Source organism: Bos taurus, chromosome 22 (assembly GCF_002263795.3).
Source record: "Bos taurus isolate L1 Dominette 01449 registration number 42190680 breed Hereford chromosome 22, ARS-UCD2.0, whole genome shotgun sequence".
Classification (NCBI taxonomy): Eukaryota; Metazoa; Chordata; class Mammalia; order Artiodactyla; family Bovidae; genus Bos; species Bos taurus.
Genome location: NC_037349.1, coordinates 46,607,982 through 46,622,834, shown reverse-complemented (window position 1 = coordinate 46,622,834; position 14,853 = coordinate 46,607,982). Strand labels below are relative to the sequence as shown.

Genomic DNA, 14,853 nt, shown 5'->3' with positions numbered 1-14,853 from the left:
CAGGTCAGGTGGTCTGGTATTCCCATCTCTTGAAGAATTTTCCACAGTGTATTGTGATCCACACAGTCAAAGGCTTTGGCATAGTCAATAAAGCAGAAATATATATTCTTCTGGAACTCTCTTGTTTTTTCCATGATCCAGTGAATGTTGGCAATTTGATCTCTGGTTCCTCTGCCTTTTCTAAAACCAGCTTGAACATCTGGAAGTTCACAGTTCACATACTGCTGAAGCGTGGCTTGGAGAATATATTCCTTAGTACAGAGTTTAAACTGAATTGTGTTGTTGTGTAATCATCAGCTTAAAGAAAAAAACATTTTTTGTGATTAAGATTAAGGAATGTAAAAAAAAAGTTTGTCCTTTCCTCCTACTTAAAATTTCTGACCCCTATCTTCTCCTTAAGAGCCCCATACCCATTTCTCCTTCTCAAGAGACCCTGGGTTTCTTATCAGCCTGCCTAGGAATTGACTGTCTCACTGTGAGTTTTTTTTTCTCCCTGTTATGTTGCTCTCTGAGATTCTCAGCTGCCCACTCCAGAATTCTTGGGCTTCCCCTTGTGGCTCAGTTGGTAAAGAATCTGGCTGCAATGTGGGAGACCTGGACTAGATTCCTGGGTTGGGAAGATCCCCTGGAGAAGGGAAAGGCTACCCACTCCAGTATTCTGGCCAGGAGAATTCCATGGATTATATAGTCCATGGAGTCACAAAGAGTCAGACACGACCGAACGACTTTCACTTTCACTGAAATTCCAAAACTCCCCACAAACATGTCTGTGAGAGGGTTTCCTACTATGTGGGAACTTCTCCTCCTTCACGACTTCCTCCCCAGGACAGGTCTCCATCCCTAAATCGTTTGTCTTTGTCTTTTATATTTTGGATTACCTCCTTTAGAAGAGATTGGGCTGCTTTTCTGGGTGCCCGGTATCCTCCACCAGCATTCAGAAGTTGTTTTGTGGAAGTTGCTCAACATTCAAATGATCTTTTGATGAATTTATGGGGGAGAAAGTGGTCTCCCCATCCTATTCCTCCACCATCTTGGGACTGCCTTCGTGATTTTCTTTAATGGCTACATAATATTCCAATCTGTGGGTGTGTGTGTCACAACTGATTTGAGTGTTCCTCTCTATCTGGGTGTTTTAAGTTGTTTGTAAGCTTTGATATAAATAATTAATGCTGCAGTAAATCTTCTTAGATGTTAACAATAGATCCATGGACATAGCACTCACTGTGTGTTGGGTGCTTTTGTAAGGACTTTACATACACTCACTTATACTGGTAATGCCCCTGTATAGTCAAAGCTGTGGTTTTTCCAGTAGTCATGTACAGATGTTAGAGTTGGAGCCTAAAGAAGGCTGATTGCCAGAGAATTGATGCTTTCAAATTGTGTGCTGGGGAAGATTCTTCAGAGCCCCTTGGACTGCAAGGAGATCAAACCAGTCAATCCTAAAGGAAATCTGTCCTGAATTTTCATTGGAAGGACTGATGCTGAAGCTCCAATATTTTGGCCACCTGATGAGGAGAGCTGACTCATTGGAAAAGACCCTGATATTGGGAAAGGTGGAAGGCAGAGGAGGAGAAGAGGGTGGCAGAGGATAAGATGGTTAGATAGTATCACTGACTCAGTGGACATGCATTTGAGCAAACCCTGGGAGATAGTGGAGGACAGAGGAACCTGGCATGCTGCAGTCCTTGGGGTCACAAAGAGTTGGACACAAATTAGCAATAACAAAAACGACAGTAGAAGTATTATTAGTATCCTCATTTTACAAAAAAAGAGACTCAGAACAGAAGTTGTCACTTCCCTACAGTCACATGGGGACTGAGGGATGGGCCCCAGGCACAGGGACCCCAGAGTCCACTTGCTTCATCACTACCATGCTCTCAGGAGCCTTCAGTGTATGCTGATTTCCTTAAGATATATTCCCAAACGCAGAGACAGTTCCGAGGCTCTGAACTGGTCTTTAACGCTCTGTATGCCTATGAAATATTTCTGTCCAAATAAGGTCATGCCAATCCACAGTCCTTCCAGCGGGAATAGTGTGTAAATGCACATTCTCCTAATCCTCGACAAATGAATATTAATGTTTTATTTTGTTTTAAATACTAGTAACAACATTGTCTCTTGAGAGAGGGAAATGCTATTATTGTCCCAAATTGGATTTCTTCATGAATCACAGAATTTTGGAGTGAAAGAGGAAAATAAGTATCCTTAGGTTCTGTCTCTGCAATTGACAGACAAGGAAGGCCTGGTGTCTGGCATTCAGGGATATGGGGGCGGCGGGGAGACTTGTGGGTGATGCTACCATGATATAGAGTTCCAGCCAGCACCAGACCCTGGACCTAGGCCCTCAGAGGCAGGAGCCCACGTGCTGGGTGAGGCATGGGCTCTGGAGTAGAGAGAACTGTTCTGAATCTCAGTTCTGTCCCAAGGTGTGCAACTGGTGAGAAAAGCAGAGTAAGTGCAGTTGAGGTCTTCTTGTTCACTGCTCTGGAGATTTTAGGATCCGGTGACTTACTAATAGCTTGCTTATGTTTGTTGAGTTCACTGTGCACCAGGTCTGGACTCCCCTGGTGGCTCAGTGGTAAGGAATCTGCCTGCCAATGCAGGGATGCGAGATCCCTGAATTGGGAAGATCCCCTGGAGAAGGAAACAGAAACCCACTTCAGTATTCTTGGCTGTGAAATCCCGTAGACAGAGGAGCCTGACGGCTACAGTCCATGGGGTCACAAAAGAGTTGGACACAGCTTAGTGACTAGCCAACAAAAACAATGCACCTGGTCCTGTGCTAAGCACTTTGCACATGGCATCGCATTTCATTCTTAAATCAACTTTGAGAATGAGACACGTTACTATCATATTTTTAGAGATGAGCCAACAGGCTTGGCCCTGGTCACTTGGGCAGGCTCAGTAGAGTTTCACTGGCGCCCAGGCCGTAGGACTGTTTGTATCTGTGTCAAGTGTTTAGCACAGGCCTGGTAAACAGTAAAGGTTCAGTAGATGTTTGCTGTTACTGCTGATTACAGGACCTATCAGTTTGTGAACATTTAATAATCAGTCTTGTAGCTTCAGGAAGTCACTGGATGTTGACAGGAGGGGAACCTAAGTTTGAATTTTTTTTGCTGTAAATTAGTGCGGTGAAAAAAAAAATACTGATATGATTGATATGGTTCCTTGGAGAAGGAAAAAACTATTTTGCTCTATTTGAATTGAAATGCTCCCAGAGTAAAGCTATCCAGAACTGTGTGTTTTATGTAGTTTAAAATAGAGGACAAGGGCCTTTGTAAGCATACTTGATGCCATAAAATTTAGGGTAACTGGCCCAGCAATATGTGGTTCTCCCTTGCTCCCAATTGTTAAACGGGAAAGAGGGCTTGTATGTCAAATTGGGTTTGGTTTGGAGACAGTTTCTTTGTTGAGATCAGCTTAGTCCCTGTTGTGAACTCTGCCTCTCTATTAACAAGTCATGGACCATGTGACATTTGAAATGAGATGAGGTGGCCACTGACAGGCCTCTTAGATGTTGGTTTATGTTAAGGCCAGGGAAGCACTGGGTATGACTGTTTTTTACACTACACTGACACCTCTCTTCTCGAAAAGGAAAGGTTGTTATTTCCCACGAGACTTGTGATCATTTGAAGTGCAAAGACTTCAGATTCTAATTTGCCAGTGCATTTGCTGTGGAATCGTCTTTTGCCACATTGCAGTAGAATGCACCACTGCGCACCAGGGATCTGCCTTTCCAGTCCATGCCACCCAATGAGCAAATGTCCCTTCTCAAATGTCCCAGGGAAACACTGGATCTTAGAATTTGCTCCATCCCTGTGATGCGCCATGCCTAGCAGCCTCCCATTTGAGCCCTGATCCCCATCAAGCCAAGTCAGGTCAGGGATTCTAGAGCCTCCTCTAGTGCCTTCCCGCCCAAAACTGACCACCAAGTGCTCATCGATGGTGGATGGCTAGGAGGACTCAAGAACACAGAGGAATAAAACTGGCTCCCAAGCAGTGTTGATTATTAAAATTTCCATTGATGTGTATAAAATATTTATGAGACTGGCAGTAGCAATTTAGAAGACTGCAATAATACCTTTAGTCTGATGGAGAGAGGTTCAATTAGTGCTGGGAGGAAAAAAAAGTACTACAGTAACCCAGTCCTTTAACATGTCTGTCACCTCTTAGCTGTTAAACAGTGTTGATCTTTTTCTCTTTCTCTCCAGACTTGATTTCATCATTTCCCCCCATCACTTTTCCCAATGATTAGTTGAATCAGAGTGATTTTATCATACTCATCCCCTATTTGAATTACTCTCCACTATGCAATTATCCTATCACAGAAAACCCATTTTTCTCCCCGTCAGATGTCTGAAGTAAATGTGAAACCCAAAGTGGCCTGCCCATTACATAACCTCTGTCATCTGGTGGGTAATGGATTATATGTGATTTTTTTTTTCCAGGCTAGCAAATTACAAATAACCTTAGCTTTAATAATTGCCATTAACATAATGGGGCCATCATTATGGTAGCATTTTGTAACTAATATTTTCTAGCACTGTTTAATGCCATTGGTAGTTTAAATAATTTTTTCGTTTCCACTCAGAGACTTGATGTAGGTTGTTTTAATATAAAGCCACATAGGTTTGATGCAGCGATGCTGCTCTTTGCTTTTGTGTATAAAGATTACACCCAAAGAATCATTTCCCAGCTTCTTTGTTCAAACATATTTGTGCTACCAAGCCCTCGGTTAATGTTGCTGAGCACTTTATCAAGTTTTAAGTCCCTATGAATGGACCAGAAATTGAATCAATTTGTTCTCAGTTCATTAGCATTTCGAGAGAGATATTTCATATGCTGGACATGGAAGAAGTGATATGTCCTCTGCTAGCTGTGTACTCCTGTTGGTCTGTTCCTGAGTGACACCTGGAAATGCTTGGCTGTGTCACAAGTCAGAGCTCATCTGATGGGAGGCAAATTGGACACAGCTTCCCTTTCTCCTGCTGATGGTGGCAAACTCTGTTCTCTGTTGAGGAAAGGGAGAAGGCAAAGGATATGCCTTCCGTGGCACTGGTGATGCAGACAGCTGCCCCACCTTTATCTTTAAATCTGAGCCTCCTGTAGGAGTAGCACAAACCATCACACGGCTGGAAGGATCATCTGAAGCAGGCACAGCAAAACACGCGGTTGGAGGAGAATCTGTAGAAAGAAGATCTGAGTAACTGTGGGCATCTCTGTTCATAGAGACAGACTTTTAGGACAGATTCCAACACAGCTAGGGAGAGGTAACGATCCTCTGATTTCCATACGGTCCATATAGGCTGGATGAGCAGCACACCCTGAAAAATGTAGGTAAAGCAAAGCAATGACAAAAAGAATGACTCCTCAGAGAATTTGTGAGTTTATACTATTGTTCTCCAGAACAATTTTCTAAGGGTGAATTCCCCAGCATGGTTTTTTTTTTTTTTCTTTCATTGTGTGGCACAACTTTGGGGTTATCACACTGGTTTGTATCAAAATTATAACATTCTTCTGACTTCCCTAGTGTTTCTGGGTTCTGATCCACATGGCTTTCTCTGCCGGGATGTACTGAGTTCAGGACTCCACAAACTCAAACACTTCAAAGAGACAGAAAGGATTCTAGGATGGTATCTATTTTGGTAGCACATTAGGCAAGGCATTAAGTATTTTATTTGCTGTTTAAAGTTATTTTCTCCCCCACACAATTAATTAGAATTAAATGAAAAAACTTCATTGGGAACTGTGAAAAGACATAGCAAGCGAATTGCAGCTAAACTTACCAAGTGAGGAGTCTGTTGTTTCCAAACTTTGGGTAACTATTTCATAAACTTTAAAATTTATGTTATACTGTGAAGTATAAATATTACATTTATACTCTGATGCTCATACCTGCAAATAAATTTAATCCTGTTTCACTCTTATTTTCTGTTTTATATTGATAAAATGATAAACTGGGGCCCTTGAAAAAGAGTGTTTTGCTTAAAAATAAGCATCTGTGCTTCTTGGGAAAAGCTAAAAGAGACTAGACTATATATTAAGGTTTTTCCCCTTCCTATAGCTACCTGCTGTTCATTGCGGAACTGATTCCCATTATAGCTGTGCTGTGGAAAGTAATTGCTGTTGTACAGTAATTCAATTTCAGTGCATTCACGCATCAGTTCACCGATAGGGGCTTATCTGGAGAAACCTGGGACTTGAAAGCTTTTTATCGGGAAATTCCACATGCAGCAAGACATTTTTCTTAGGTAACGAATATCAGTATTTGCATTTAATAAACATTTACCTTCTCAGAAAAAATGGATTTTTTTTTTTCTCTCTTGCAGAAGAGATTTATGCCAGTTTTCCAAAAAGCCAGAGGGTACTATTAAAGTGACTTCCTCTAGCTGTTTTTTTGACTGGTGCATGTCTACATGTGTATGACCATAAAACACATGTATGTTTTTATGCAAATACATACACTGAGGTATGAAAAGCAGGATACACCCAAGGGAGACATGCTATGTATCAAAAATATATGCTGCAGAAGCATTTCATATCTACAGGGGCTACGCGAACACTTTTAGTGTAAAAACTCACCTATATTGGTAGGTATTGTGAAAATTGTTGGTGAGGAGTGCTTTCAAAAGCATACCCATTAAACTGGAAATGAAATCAACCATTTTGTTTACAGATTTCTAAATTAAGGAAAGATTATTAAGACAGAACTGATTCTCCCTGTATAAAATGACTGTTAGGTCATAAAGACTCTTTAGATGCTAAGTCCAAAATTGGCTGAGGTCTTAGGAGTTGAATATGCCAAACATTGCCAAGATGGACTTTAGTTATCAACCGATGGAGGTAGCTGTACCTATCTAAAAATATTTTTCTGTCTTGTGTTCATTTCTGATCTCATCTCAGAATTTTAAAACTTGTTCCTTGAAAAAGGAGTGAATTTGTTTCAGGAAAAAAAAATGTTTTGAGTCACCAATGGAAATGGAGAAGACTATTATTTTATTGTTGCTGTTGTTGAATCTTGTGATCTGGGCTTCCCTGGTGGCTTAGATGATAAAGAATCTACCTGCAATGAGGGAGACCTGGGTTCGATCCCTGAGTCAGGGGATTCCCTGGAGAAGGGAATAGTTACCCGCTCCAGTATTCTTGCCTAGAGAATTCCAGGGACAAAGGAACCTGGTGGGGTACAGTCCATGAGGTTGCAGAGAGTTGGACACGACTGAGTGACTAACACTTTCACTTTGATTTTGTGACCTATTTGCCCTCCTTCCTTTCTTCCTTCCTTCCCTTCCTTCCTTCATTCTTTCTTTTGTTTTTGGCAAACTGGGTTGCAAAATTCCATGCACATGTATAAGGAAATTTAGAGCAGAAACCTCAAACCAGAAGAAACTTAAAAAATAGCAACAGTCTGGATTCACCAGTTTTGATGAGGTCAGCGAACCATCCTTGTTTAATGATTGAGGGCAAAACCACATGGATCTGCGTGGTCTTCATGGGTTTCACCCCAAATTGGGTTGGGGTTTCCTCTAACATACTTCAGACTGTATCAACCTGAGCCTCACAGAGAGGCCCAGGAGTCTGCTTTCCTGCCCACATTGAGAGTAAGCCACCAGCCAGTCTCCTGAGGGAGATGCACTTCCTGTAAAGAGATGGAAGGAGAATGGCCGGGCATTTTGTGTCGTTTGCCCTCCAGACTCCTCAAGCCTTTCATTTTTTCTCAGGCCTGTATGGGGAGTTGGGTGGCTTGGTGAACTGCATCCTAGCTTTCCTGTGTATTCTGGGGCTGTTGGCCTGCAGAAAGATTTCTTTGTGGGTAGAAGAACTGTGCCAAACCCTCCCCAGCTTCATGGTTATTTGTTCCCAAATATTTAACTTAAGGCCTCTTTTTTCAAAGCTTTATGAAAGACTTAGATTTAGGTTTTCTATGTAGCTCATGTCACCATGTTGGTTTTCTTAGGTTTTTTTTTTTTTTTTTTTTTTTTGCTTTGTATTTTACTGATTAAACTGTATGTGTTCACTGGAAAAAAAAAATGTGCAGAAAATATAAAGGAGAAATTAGATGTCACAGCCTCAGGGGGTATCGAAAGGCATTTGACATCTTTCAGTATCTTTTGTTTTTAAATATCTTAATTTCTGTGGTTCTAGATGTTTTCTTCCTGTATGTGTATATGAATATGTGTGTGTGTATAAACTTCCAAAACACTGGCTTATTCTTTCTTAGAACCAGATTTTCAAAAAATTTTACATGTTTTAGACATTTTTCCATATTAATGAATATATATTTTTATAGCAGATGATTGTATCATCATCTGCTTTGTGGATATCAATCAAGGAGTTTTCTCAGCAAACATTGATGTCATGTAACATTTCAGGATTACAAGCAATAATATGATAAACTTTTGCAGAGAAACTTTTCTTCCATTTATTTGATGCATTTATTAGGATGCATAAATCAAGGTTTTTGGTATGTCTTGCCAGCTTGTCCTCCAGATACTGCCCTCATGCTTGTGTTCCCACCTGTGTGGTCGGAAAGGTACTATTTATCCACTTTCCTCTCTGTTTTTGTTGTCGTTCAGTCACCAGGTCGTGTGCAACTCTTTTCGACCCAGTAGACTGCAGGACGCCAGGCTTCCTTGTTCTGTACCATGTTCCAGAGTCTACCCAAGTTCATGTCCATTGAACCTGTGATGCCATCCAACCATCTCATCCTTTGTCATCCCTTTCTCCTCCTGCCTTCTGTCTTTCCCAGAATCAGGATCTTTTCCAATGAGTTGGTTCTTTGTATCAGGTGCCCAAAGTACTGGAACTTCAGCTTCAGCCTCAGTCTTTCCAATGAGTATTCAGGGTTTATTTCCTTTAGGATTGACTGATTTGATCTCCTTGCAGTCCAAGGGACTCTCAAGAGTCTTCTCCAGCAACACAGTTTGAAAGCATCAATTCTTTAGTGCTCTGCCTTCCTATGGTCCAACTCTCACATCCATACATGACTGCTGGAAAGATCGATCATATATGGGTTTTTATCGGAAGTTAGTCTTTTGGTCTTGGTCAGTCTCACAACCAAAAAGCAGTATCTCATTTTACTTTATTTTCTTTGACAACTAACATTTGGCATGGTGCGTCCTTTCTGGCTCCCTTCCTGCGCTGCATCAAGGTTTGAGACAGAGTCACAGAGAATGGGTGCAGAGCCACAACACAGAGAAGGCCCGCATGCCAGTCCCTCATCATCTCACAGAGAAGTGTGCTAGGCACTCGACTGGTATCTTCCATCAATGTCTTACGTTTTTCAGACTATAGAGGAAATACTTTCAACTTTTCACCACTGAATATGATGTTGCCTTTATGTTTGTTATATATGGCTTTTATTATGCTGAAGTGTTTCCTCTATACCCACTTTGTTTTTTATCATAAATGGATGTTGAGTGTTGTCATATTTGCTTTCTGCATCTATTGAGATGATCATATGATTTTCTTCTTTAATTTGCTAATGTGGTATGTATCACATTGATTGGTTTGTTGTTGTTGTTCAGTCACTCAGTCATGTCCAACTCTTTGCAGCCCCATGGACTGCAGCACGCTAGGCCTCCCAGTCCTTCACCATCTCCCAGAACCTGCTCGAACTCATGTCCAAATTGAGTCAGTGATGCCATCCAGCCACCTCACCCTCTGTCGTCCCCTTCTTTCTTCTGCCTTCAATCTTTCCCAGCATCACTGTCTATTCTAATGAGTCAGCTCTTTGCATCAGGTGGCCAAAGTGTTGGAGCTTCACGTTCATCATCAGTCCTTCAAATGAATATTCAGGATTGATTTCTTGAACCAAGTCAAGTGGTTCTGACTCAGGCTCCTTTCAAACTACTGCCTCCATGCTAAGACTGAGAGCATGTGAGATTCTGTACATGCCCCTTAAGAGCAAAGTCTCTGTTTCCTGTAGCCTTCTGACTCTCCTGTACACGAGTCCCACTGGGCTTCAAAGCCAGTTGTTCCGAGGGACCACCTTCCTGGTGCAGGACTTTCAGCCTGGGAGCCCATCTGGGGTTCAAGCCTCCTCAGTCCTTTGGAAGAACCTCTGCAGCTATGATTATCTTCCTGTTTGTGGGTAACCTATCTGGGGGTGTGATACTGATTTGTACTCTTCTGTGCCTCTCCTCCCCATCTTATCGTGGTGCCTTCTTTATGACTTTAGTTGTGGGAAATCTTTTTTGCTAGTCTTCAGGTCACTGTAGATAGTTTCTCTGTAAGTTGTGGTAATTTTAGTGTGCCTGTAGGAGAAGGTGAGCTCAGCCATCTTGGCCACACCTCCCTCCCTCCCTCCCTTTCTTCTTTCTTTCTTTCCTTCCTTTTTGGTTGGATCTGATGAAGGAAGACTTGGTTTCTGGATAAGACAAGAAGAAAGTGAATCTTGTGAGGCCATGACTTAACAGGAAAACCATGGCTTTCCCTGGTGTTCTCTGTGCCTGGCTGAAGGAGCTTTTGGCTGTAATGCACAGGCTCGATGCTAGAACTAGGGTGTGTGCCTCCAGGCCCAGCACATGTTTCTCTTCATGTAGCAGATGGTAAACATGAGCAGCTCACTACCTCCAAGAAACAGAACAAACTGATGTGAGCAAGTTCAAGAGGGTTTTCATAAATCAGAGAATGATGTCATGAAGGAAAATTTGGAGCGACGCTAAAAGCAGTTGCCAAATTCTTTTCCTGTATCTGGACTTGTTGTCCCAGCTGTATGTAGCCTGTCTGGGTCAGGGCACCCATCTAGAGCCCTGCCCCACCCCTGTCAGCTAGCTGTCACAGCGTCCTGCTTATTCTTTTATACGATGTTTTGAAAGTTGTGCTTTGTGTATCTCGATTTTGGCTTGCGTATTGTCAGCCTGCACTGTAGAACCCCATCGTCATGCAGACAAGGACCTTCGTGCTCATGCTTCCTGTTATATCTTCAGGACCCAAGCAGCGGACCTGGGTGTCTATGAATGAATGACTTGGTCACACTGATAATAATGCTGCCACTGGGGTCAGCGCCTCCAGCTTGGGATGAGTATCTGGTCACCAGGACACAGGGCTGGCTAAGGTCTCAAGCCTTTGCTGTGTGTTTGTGCCCTCCCTGCCCTCTCTTCCCCACCAAGTGATCCATTTCTCCTCTGCCTCACATATGACATTTGAATTTGGTTTATGTTGTGCATGATTTATATTATGTTTAATAACGACAAAGAAAAAAAAATTTTTCCTTTCGCATCCAAAGTAAAATGTCATTCAAAATCATGTTTCCTGTTTTCATTGCCTGTTTTTATTCTCTGCTTGCAAAATCGGTTTTGGAAGATTTCCTGTCACTATGGTCAAGACCCAGTGGGTCAAGCAGCCTCGAGAAGAGGGGCTCATGGCTACGAAGACCCTGTGTGAAATTACAGTGCTGGCTGCTTCTGTTAACCAAGTAGCAATTACACCCCATCAGGGAGCCCATGTGGAGATGCTGGGCTCACCCTGCAGTGCTCTGACTGCCTTGCTCACTGCAGCTAGAAGAACACGGTGTCGTATGCAGGTGGATGACATGCTTGACCCTTTGAAGCTAAGTGGATGTGTCAGGGAGAGCTGAACACAACAGTACTGCATCAAAAGTCTTCTGTTTTTTTCTGGAATATTACATGGTTGTTCTAACAAAACAGACCAGGTAGAAAATAATGCCACTTAATTTATACCCAGGCAAGGTGAAAGAAATCTTAAAAGGTTTGTGGGTGGGATGAAATTATGTTGAATCACTGAAGTGTCACCATCAATATATCCGAATGACAGAACAAAGCAATAATAGTAATAACAATAATAAAAGACCACTAGCTATAATTGTATAAATTACTGGCAGTGAATGAAAGGTTTTCAGGAATGTTTTGAATGTGTATTTAGGATGTTTAACTGGGGATATGTTGCCAGCATCCATTGTCTTTTTTCGTTTTTTGCTCAGTTTTCCATATGGAGGTAAGGAGCAGCTGGTCCCGTAAACACAGTGAAGTTATTTACGTTTTCTAAATTAGGTTATGAAGGGAAGATGAAAAGGTAGTTAGGAATTCAATGGCGTTTCATTTACAATGCATTCAGGGGAGGGTTGACAGCCCTTTCAAATAATCAGAGTCTTTGTTAAAAATCAGCTGGGATATCCTTGATTGCCCATCCCAAGCTGTACAGGCTGCTTGAAGAGACAAATAGAGCTTAGTACAATCAAGGACGAACGGGGATTTTTGTGTGTGTGGTTTTTAACTGATGTTTTTGCATGTCAGTTGGGAAGTCAAATCATATTCTTGGGAATATACTTATGAGGCCTCCCTCGCTGTACACCTGGTGATTCCCAAGCATCACCTCATCAGGGTGTTTGATGGTTTTGTAGAGAGGGACTTCTCCAGGGACCCCAGAAGACATGGTGGCGTCAGCAAGCAGATCGAGGTGAGCAGATAGGTGGAAGCACCCAGGCAGCAGCGCAGGCAGATTTGCAGGGGGCGATGCCAGTAGGCAGCTGTTTGGCTGGCTACATGGTGGCCTCTGGTATGGGGCTTTTGGAGTCGAACAGCGTGTCTTCTTGAGAACTTCCCCACATCCCCCAACAAAGGGCTCAGTGAACCTTTTCTCTTGCTGTGCTGAGAGTCTGTCACTGAAATCTTGGTGGCCATAGACTACATCGCATGGGGAAATCAGACATGGTAGAGATGAACTGACTGTAGAAAAGTGTGCTTACTGCTGCTGCTGCTAAATTGCTTCAGTCGTGTCCGACTCTGTGCGACCCCATGGACGGCAGCCCACCAGGCCCCCCTGTCCCTGGGGTTCTCCAGGCAAGAACACTGGAGTGGGTTGCCATTTCCTTCTCCAATGCATGAAAGTGAAAAGTGAAAGTGAAGTTGCTCAGTCGTGTCCGACCCTCAGCGACCCCATGGACTGCAGCCCACCAGGCTCTTCCGTCCATGGGATTTTCCAGGCAAGAGTACTGGAGTGGGGTGCCATCACCTTCTCCGAAAAGCGTGCTTAGCCTTTTTCTTTTGGCAAAATGAACATAGAGTGGAGTGGGTGGCTGTTCACAGTCATAGGAATTGCTTCTGTGGTAACAGGGAAGGTCATAGATAGGTTTTACTTGATCTTTGTGGGCTTTGAGAAAAAAATGAAATCACATATAGAGATATGAAGTGATAAAAAAATTTTCCAGATTTAAAGCTTGAAAAATTGAGAGGTGCAGCCTCCCGAGGCCCCATTCCCACATAGTCACAGTGCACGTGAACGTCCATTTGGTTGACCTCCGTGCTGCTTCCCTGTCATTTATGCCGCCACTCTCCCTCCCCGCCCTCCCCGCCCCCTGCAAAGAGTTGAGTTTGCAACCCTTGGATCAGTCAGATCAGGGCCACAGCCTCTTTTAGGGAACATGGCAGAGTGTTTGAATGTATGAGGTCTGAAAACTTATAGGTGGGATATTTGCAGCATTTACAATTTAATGTGCAAGAAGTAAGCAGGAGTCACTGTCATTTGACACAGTTTGAAGGGCTTCTCTTCTGCTAAGCCGCTATCTATTCTCTATGTCTGTTACGCTCTATACCTATTATTTCATTTAAATATTACAGTTTTGTTTTGGATTAATAAAAAAATTCTTGGCTGGAGGCAAAAGAAAGATTGTTCAGAGGAAAGAGGATAAGAAAGCCCTATAAGGAGACAAAGATTTTCTTTTTCAAGTTTGTGATCGACTGGATGGGACTGCTTCTGAGATTTTCTTCACCTTTAACATTAATTTTAGCTTTTGTTTTGGGCTCTTAGCCATGAATCGGGTTTGTTTCATCGTGCCTTTTCTCTCATCTCAAAGCAATGTAAATTCCTGATCTGGTATCATTCACAGAATCAGGAAACAGAAATCAAAATGATACCCTCTCTCCCTAAATCCCCTCCCCCTAGCACACACCCTGCTACTAGAATGATGACTGGGATAATATCTCACATGAAGAAGGGGGTGAAAAATGTTCAAAGTGCTTACATTTGAATATGGAGCACTTATCTCTCTGTGCAGGCATCTTATAGAAAAAATAATTCATCAGACTTTGTTCAAGAAAAAAGAGTACTAAGCCTCATCAACAACAACAACAAGAGCTCACCATGGCAGGAATGGAACAATAAAGAAGTTATTTTAGCAGAATTAACAGGAAGAAATTAGCCCCATGTATCCTTCCATTTTATTACGGTGTGGTTCATTTGCATATTTTGAAATTTCACATTTGCATAGTCAATGATTTTAAATTAGATTCTCACATTTCCTCTCTGATGTTTGTCATGTGTATAACTTGTTTTAATAAATGAGTTGTTAGCATTTCAAAAACAGTTATCTAACCATTGGTTCAACCCCGCCAAAACACAGTGTCCAGTTGCTTTTGCAGTTTTTTTAACAGATTTACTGAGATATAATTCACATATGATACAATTCACACACCTCAAGTATACAGTTCAAATTTTTTTGGTATGTTCATATAATTTGCACACCCATCACCCCAAGATTTTCATCAGCCCGAAGAGAAAACCCTGTACCCATTATCAGTATTCTTTCTTCCTCAAAACACTATTCTCCTTTCTATTTCTATAGATTTACCTATTCTGGACAGTTCATGTAAATGGAATAAAATAATGTGTGGTCTTTTGTGTCTGGTTCCTGTCACTGAGCATGATGTTTTCAAGGTTTACTCATAGTATGTGTAACAAGTATCAGTACTTCCTTCTTTGTTATGGTGAAGTATTAGCCCACCATATGGATACATCACATCCGTTCATTGTTTATTCACTCATCAGTTGATAATCAGTTGAGTTGCTTCCACTTTTCAGCTATAATGAGTAATACTGCTGTGAACATTTGTGTAC

The 14,853-nt window shown here is 42.1% G+C and overlaps 1 protein-coding gene across 6 annotated transcripts in view; it reads left to right on the top strand.

Annotated features, from left to right (window-relative positions):
• Positions 1–14,853, top strand: part of CACNA2D3 (calcium voltage-gated channel auxiliary subunit alpha2delta 3) — a 900,236-nt gene that overhangs the window by 195,690 nt on the left and 689,693 nt on the right. The gene's annotated exons all lie outside the window — the stretch shown is intronic.